The 7,686-nt window shown below is 57.0% G+C and overlaps 2 non-coding genes across 2 annotated transcripts; both read right to left on the bottom strand.

The window, feature by feature from the left end:
* Window positions 1–2,436: 2,436 nt before the first annotated feature.
* LOC126446532 (5.8S ribosomal RNA) lies at window positions 2,437–2,591 on the bottom strand. Its single transcript, XR_007583311.1, has one exon. It is a non-coding gene; the product is annotated as a 5.8S ribosomal RNA (ribosomal RNA).
* Window positions 2,592–2,941: 350 nt separating this feature from the next.
* Window positions 2,942–4,857, bottom strand: LOC126446528 (small subunit ribosomal RNA). Its single transcript, XR_007583307.1, has one exon. It is a non-coding gene; the product is annotated as a small subunit ribosomal RNA (ribosomal RNA).
* Between the last annotated feature and the right edge of the window lie 2,829 nt (window positions 4,858–7,686).

The raw sequence follows: 7,686 nt of genomic DNA, 5'->3' as shown, positions 1-7,686 counted from the left end.
CCTCCACGTGGCCCTCTCCCGGATTTTCAAGGTCCGAGGGGAAGATCGGGACACCGCGCAACTGCGGTGCTCTTCGCGTTCCAAACCCTATCTCCCTGCTAGAGGATTCCAGGGAACTCGAACGCTCATGCAGAAAAGAAAACTCTTCCCCGATCTCCCGACGGCGTCTCCGGGTCCTTTTGGGTTACCCCGACGAGCATCTCTAAAAGAGGGGCCCGACTTGTATCGGTTCCGCTGCCGGGTTCCGGAATAGGAACCGGATTCCCTTTCGCCCAACGGGGGCCAGCACAAAGTGCATCATGCTATGACGGCCCCCATCAACATCGGATTTCTCCTAGGGCTTAGGATCGACTGACTCGTGTGCAACGGCTGTTCACACGAAACCCTTCTCCGCGTCAGCCCTCCAGGGCCTCGCTGGAGTATTTGCTACTACCACCAAGATCTGCACCGACGGCGGCTCCAGGCAGGCTCACGCCCAGACCCTTCTGCGCCCACCGCCGCGACCCTCCTACTCGTCAGGGCTTCGCGGCCGGCCGCAAGGACCGGCCATGACTGCCAGACTGACGGCCGAGTATAGGCACGACGCTTCAGCGCCATCCATTTTCAGGGCTAGTTGCTTCGGCAGGTGAGTTGTTACACACTCCTTAGCGGATTCCGACTTCCATGGCCACCGTCCTGCTGTCTTAAGCAACCAACGCCTTTCATGGTTTCCCATGAGCGTCGATTCGGGCGCCTTAACTCGGCGTTTGGTTCATCCCACAGCGCCAGTTCTGCTTACCAAAAGTGGCCCACTTGGCACTCCGATCCGAGTCGTTTGCTCGCGGCTTCAGCATATCAAGCAAGCCGGAGATCTCACCCATTTAAAGTTTGAGAATAGGTTGAGGTCGTTTCGGCCCCAAGGCCTCTAATCATTCGCTTTACGGATGAGACTCGTACGAGCACCAGCTATCCTGAGGGAAACTTCGGAGGGAACCAGCTACTAGATGGTTCGATTAGTCTTTCGCCCCTATACCCAGCTCCGACGATCGATTTGCACGTCAGAATCGCTACGGACCTCCATCAGGGTTTCCCCTGACTTCGTCCTGGCCAGGCATAGTTCACCATCTTTCGGGTCCCAACGTGTACGCTCTAGGTGCGGCCTCACCTCGCAATGAGGACGAGACGCCCCGGGAGTGCGGAGGCCGCCGCCCCCGTGAAGGGCGGGGAAGCCCCATCCTCCCTCGGCCCGCGCAAGGCGAGACCTTCACTTTCATTACGCCTTTAGGTTTCGTACAGCCCAATGACTCGCGCACATGTTAGACTCCTTGGTCCGTGTTTCAAGACGGGTCGTGAAATTGTCCAAAGCTGAAGCGCCGCTGACGGGAGCGATTATTCCGCCCGAGAGCATCCCGAGCCAACAGCGGCGCGGGTCCGGGGCCGGGCCAGGGTAGGTCCGTCATCCGGGAAGAACCGCGCGCGCTTGCCGGGAGCCCGAGCGCCCAAAGGGGCGAATCGACTCCTCCAGATATACCGCCGGGCAGCCAGCCAGGACACCGGGGCTCTGCCCAACAGACGCGAACCGAGGCCCGCGGAAGGACAGGCTGCGCACCCGGGCCGTAGGCCGGCACCCAGCGGGTCGCGACGTCCTACTAGGGGAGAAGTGCGGCCCACCGCACACCGGAACGGCCCCACCCCGCGGCGAGTGGAAAGGCAACCGGACACGACCCCGCCGCGGATTGCTCCGCGCGGGCGGCCGGCCCATCTGCCGAGGGCGGAGGGCCAGTGGCCGGATGGGCGTGAATCTCACCCGTTCGACCTTTCGGACTTCTCACGTTTACCCCAGAACGGTTTCACGTACTTTTGAACTCTCTCTTCAAAGTTCTTTTCAACTTTCCCTCACGGTACTTGTTCGCTATCGGTCTCGTGGTCATATTTAGTCTCAGATGGAGTTTACCACCCACTTGGAGCTGCACTCTCAAGCAACCCGACTCGAAGGAGAGGTCCCGCCGACGCTCGCACCGGCCGCTACGGGCCTGGCACCCTCTACGGGCCGTGGCCTCATTCAAGTTGGACTTGGGCTCGGCGCGAGGCGTCGGGGTAGTGGACCCTCCCAAACACCACATGCCACGACAGGCGGCAGCCTGCGGGGTTCGGTGCTGGACTCTTCCCTGTTCGCTCGCCGCTACTGGGGGAATCCTTGTTAGTTTCTTTTCCTCCGCTTAGTAATATGCTTAAATTCAGCGGGTAGTCTCGCCTGCTCTGAGGTCGTTGTACGAGGTGTCGCACGCCACACCGCCAGCCGGCTGTGCACGCTACCGAGTAAGTACCGGTATGCGAACCGCCAGGCGACGGGCGGCGCATCGCACGTTTAAGGAGGCGCGGCCGGCCCCACAGGCGGCCGCGACGCTCCCAGGTCTGCGAAGCGGGGCAAACGCCGCGCGCTTCAGTATACGTAGCCGACCCTCAGCCAGACGTGGCCCGGGAACGGAATCCATGGACCGCAATGTGCGTTCGAAACGTCGATGTTCATGTGTCCTGCAGTTCACATGTCGACGCGCAATTTGCTGCGTTCTTCATCGACCCACGAGCCGAGTGATCCACCGTCCTGGGTGATCTTTTCTTAGTTTCCACTGTCTCTTTCAAGACAGTTGCATAGGCGGGACGTAGGCGTGTGGCGGCCCTGTTCAAGCGTTCTGTGTCCAACGGCCTCACGGCCGATGGGCGTCGTACGGCTCCACACCGGAGCGGACAGGCAGTCGGGCGAAAGTCATTCAAAACCGGCGCCAGGCGCCAGGTGCCGCAGGCCAGCCGCTCCAGCGCTTCAGCGCTCGTACCACACAACATTGGCGTTAGTTTTGAGAAGCACGCGTGGTTCCGCACGCGGCGCACGGCTACTGCGAGCCGTACAGGTAGCGTGTTGCGCGACACGACACGCACATCGAAAGACATGCAGTCTAGTCGGTAATGATCCTTCCGCAGGTTCACCTACGGAAACCTTGTTACGACTTTTACTTCCTCTAAATGATCAAGTTTGGTCATCTTTCCGGTAGCATCGGCAACGACAGAGTCAATGCCGCGTACCAGTCCGAAGGACCTCACTAAATCATTCAATCGGTAGTAGCGACGGGCGGTGTGTACAAAGGGCAGGGACGTAATCAACGCGAGCTTATGACTCGCGCTTACTGGGAATTCCTCGTTCATGGGGGAACAATTGCAAGCCCCAATCCCTAGCACGAAGGAGGTTCAGCGGGTTACCCCGACCTTTCGGCCTAGGAAGACACGCTGATTCCTTCAGTGTAGCGCGCGTGCGGCCCAGAACATCTAAGGGGCATCACAGACCTGTTATTGCTCAATCTCGTGCGGCTAGAAGCCGCCTGTCCCTCTAAGAAGAAAAGTAATCGCTGACAGCACGAAGGATGTCACGCGACTAGTTAGCAGGCTAGAGTCTCGTTCGTTATCGGAATTAACCAGACAAATCGCTCCACCAACTAAGAACGGCCATGCACCACCACCCACCGAATCAAGAAAGAGCTATCAATCTGTCAATCCTTCCGGTGTCCGGGCCTGGTGAGGTTTCCCGTGTTGAGTCAAATTAAGCCGCAGGCTCCACTCCTGGTGGTGCCCTTCCGTCTCTATTCCTTTAAGTTTCAGCTTTGCAACCATACTTCCCCCGGAACCCAAAAGCTTTGGTTTCCCGGAGGCTGCCCGCCGAGTCATCGGAGGAACTGCGGCGGATCGCTGGCTGGCATCGTTTATGGTTAGAACTAGGGCGGTATCTGATCGCCTTCGAACCTCTAACTTTCGTTCTTGATTAATGAAAACATACTTGGCAAATGCTTTCGCTTCTGTTCGTCTTGCGACGATCCAAGAATTTCACCTCTAACGTCGCAATACGAATGCCCCCGCCTGTCCCTATTAATCATTACCTCGGGTTCCGAAAACCAACAAAATAGAACCGAGGTCCTATTCCATTATTCCATGCACACAGTATTCAGGCGGGCTTGCCTGCTTTAAGCACTCTAATTTGTTCAAAGTAAACGTGCCGGCCCACCGAGACACTCACTCAAGAGCACCCTGGTAGGATTGCAACGGGGGTCCGCCTCGGGACGCACGAGCACGCACGAGGCGCGTCGCACGCCTTCAGCTCGCCCCACCGGCAGGACGTCCCACGATACATGCCAGTTAAACACCGACGGGCGGTGAACCAACAGCGTGGGACACAAATCCAACTACGAGCTTTTTAACCGCAACAACTTTAATATACGCTATTGGAGCTGGAATTACCGCGGCTGCTGGCACCAGACTTGCCCTCCAATAGATACTCGTTAAAGGATTTAAAGTGTACTCATTCCGATTACGGGGCCTCGGATGAGTCCCGTATCGTTATTTTTCGTCACTACCTCCCCGTGCCGGGAGTGGGTAATTTGCGCGCCTGCTGCCTTCCTTGGATGTGGTAGCCGTTTCTCAGGCTCCCTCTCCGGAATCGAACCCTGATTCCCCGTTACCCGTTACAACCATGGTAGGCGCAGAACCTACCATCGACAGTTGATAAGGCAGACATTTGAAAGATGCGTCGCCGGTACGAGGACCGTGCGATCAGCCCAAAGTTATTCAGAGTCACCAAGGCAAACGGACCGGACGAGCCGACCGATTGGTTTTGATCTAATAAAAGCGTCCCTTCCATCTCTGGTCGGGACTCTGTTTGCATGTATTAGCTCTAGAATTACCACAGTTATCCAAGTAACGTGGGTACGATCTAAGGAACCATAACTGATTTAATGAGCCATTCGCGGTTTCACCTTAATGCGGCTTGTACTGAGACATGCATGGCTTAATCTTTGAGACAAGCATATGACTACTGGCAGGATCAACCAGGGAGCTGCGTCAACTAGAGCTGAGCAGCCGGCCGCCCGGGAGTGTGTCCCGGGGGCCCGCGCGAACACGCAAGCGTCCGCTCAATTATTCTGCAAACAGGAGGAGGCTGAGCTCCCCTGCACCATACACCTCGAAACCCTCTCAGGTCCCGGCGGCGCGCAGCGCCGTCCTAAGTACTTGGTCGGGTTCGAGAGAGGCGCAATCGCCCGGGGTTTGGCGAGTAGACGCTTTAGGTGCGACCACCCGTGCTCCCAACTGAGCTTGCCGCTGCCGACAGAGGCCCGGGAGCGTGCTGTCGTGGCATTGCCGGCGGGAGACAACACGCGCCACCTACGGTGACCGGCAGCTCCAACGCCAGCGCCACAGAAGGACAAAAGCCCCACTTGGGTGCCGAAGCGAACTCTCCCAGCACAGCGCACGCGCCAACACGTCCGCACAGCTGCGATACAAACCACCTGCGAGAACCGCAGAGGCGACCGAGCAGCAGACGGCGTCGCGGCGCCGAGCGCCGGGCGGCGGCGCATCCTCAGCGCACACAGTCCTCAATCGGACCAGCACACTGCAGATGTCCACCGCGCTTCGCACCGGGCCCGCGAGGACCTACTTTGGCCGCACGGCGCCGCGTGCAGGGTGCGCCGGCGCGCAGCTGCGCCGCCTGCCGCCTCCGTCGGCCGGCGCGCCTGCCACTGGCCGCCCCCACCAGCCGGCTGTAGCGCGTGCGCCCACGCACCGCGCGGCCAGCACGCCGGGAGGCCCCCCCTCACCGGCCGGGGACGGTCCCACCCAGCCACCGCCGCGTATCGCTTCACACCCAGATGCCATTCACGTTCGTGGGCATGGTGGGTATCGCTGGAACAACCGGTTGGTAGCTCAACCGATCGTCGCCATCACTGATTCACCTCTAGCGAGAACAACCGCACCACAACGGTTTACCAGTTGTTCATTTGCGTAACGTCACCAGCAAACGTAGGCGTCCATCGCCATTTGCAAATTCAACGATTGTTGCATGCCTGTGTCAGGTGTCACGACACACTATGTCTGCCCACATACACGCAACAACATGTGCACGCTTCGCGAACACGTGGAAGGTGGCCCCCGTACGTATGCGATGTCCATTGCGCGAACGACTGTCAACCGGCCTCTGTCGCATGTCGCAGATGTGGAACGCAGTGCACCATGCTATCACGGTGTGTGAGAAGAGACGACTACGTCTGACAACACGCGCCACTACATCAACAGACGGCTCATGCTGATCGCCATCCAGGGCATACCACACTGCAATCCAGCTCTTATAGGGAGACGACACGTAGCTGAGTGCACAACATTTGGACCGCATGGTTCGCCGTTGTTGGCGCAGTCGTTGTACGGTCACATGTACCACGATGTATCATTCAGTACATGAGGACCAATGTGCAGTACAGTGTGTGATTTGGACGTACAACATCAGCGGACAGTTGACACAGGCCGTACCACAGCGTAGGCTAAGTGCTTCGCCATGCGAATGCCAATGAACAACTGCAAATGCCAATGAACAACTGCAAAGGGCATTGAGCATGTACGTCCTGCTGCCATCCACATTACAGTGTATAGCTGCAAGGTGTTTAACATGAAGCGATACACTGGGGACCGGGCAGTGCGAGTAGCAAACTATATTGCGGGGGTTGCAGTTAGGCAACACTACACTAATTTAACGCGTCGTATGACAATTACAGAGCAGGTTAAGGCCCAACGTGTGTTGGGTTAAGGCCCAACGTGTGTTGGGTTAAGGCCCAACGTGTGTTGGGTTAAGGCCCAACGTGTGTTGGGTTAAGGCCCAACGTGTGTTGGGTTAAGGCCCAACGTGTGTTGGGTTAAGGCCCAACGTGTGTTGGGTTAAGGCCCAAACGTGTGTTGTGGTTAAGGCCCAACGTGTGTTGGTTAAGGCCCAACGTGTGTTGGGTTAAGGCCCAACGTGTGTTGGGTTAAGGCCCAACGTGTGTTGGGTTAAGGCCCAACGTGTGTTGGGTTAAGGCCCAACGTGTGTTGGGTTAAGGCCCAACGTGTGTTGGGTTAAGGCCCAACGTGTGTTGGGTTAAGGCCCAACGTGTGTTGGGTTAAGGCCCAACGTGTGTTGGGTTAAGGCCCAACGTGTGTTGGGTTAAGGCCCAACGTGTGTTGGGTTAAGGCCCAACATAGGTTGGGTTAAGGCCCAACATAGGTTGGGTTAAGGCGCAACATAGGTTGGGTTAAGGCGCAACATAGGTTGGGTTAAGGCGCAACATAGGTTGGGTTAAGGGCGCAACATAGGTTGGGTTAAGGCGCAACATAGGTTGGGTTAAGGCGCAACATAGGTTGGGTTAAGGCGCAACATAGGTTAGGTTAAGGCGCAACATAGGTTAGGTTAAGGCGCAACATAGGTTAGGTTAAGGCGCAACATAGGTTAGGTTAAGGCGCAACATAGGTTAGGTTAAGGCGCAACATAGGTTAGGTTAAGGCGCAACATAGGTTAGGTTAAGGCGCAACATAGGTTAGGTTAAGGCGCAACATAGGTTAGGTTAAGGCGCAACATAGGTTAGGTTAAGGCGCAACATAGGTTAGGTTAAGGCGCAACATAGGTTAGGTTAAGGCGCAACATAGGTTAGGTTAAGGCGCAACATAGGTTAGGTTAAGGCGCAACATAGGTTAGGTTAAGGCGCAACATAGGTTAGGTTAAGGCGCAACATAGGTTAGGTTAAGGCGCAACATAGGTTAGGTTAAGGCGCAACATAGGTTAGGTTAAGGCGCAACATAGGTTAGGTTAAGGCGCAACATAGGTTAGGTTAAGGCGCAACATAGGTTAGGTTAAGGCGCAAC

The sequence above is a fragment of the Schistocerca serialis genome, unplaced genomic scaffold, assembly GCF_023864345.2.
Source record: "Schistocerca serialis cubense isolate TAMUIC-IGC-003099 unplaced genomic scaffold, iqSchSeri2.2 HiC_scaffold_398, whole genome shotgun sequence".
Lineage (NCBI taxonomy): Eukaryota > Metazoa > Arthropoda > Insecta > Orthoptera > Acrididae > Schistocerca > Schistocerca serialis.
This window is presented reverse-complemented; position numbering and strand designations above follow the sequence as displayed.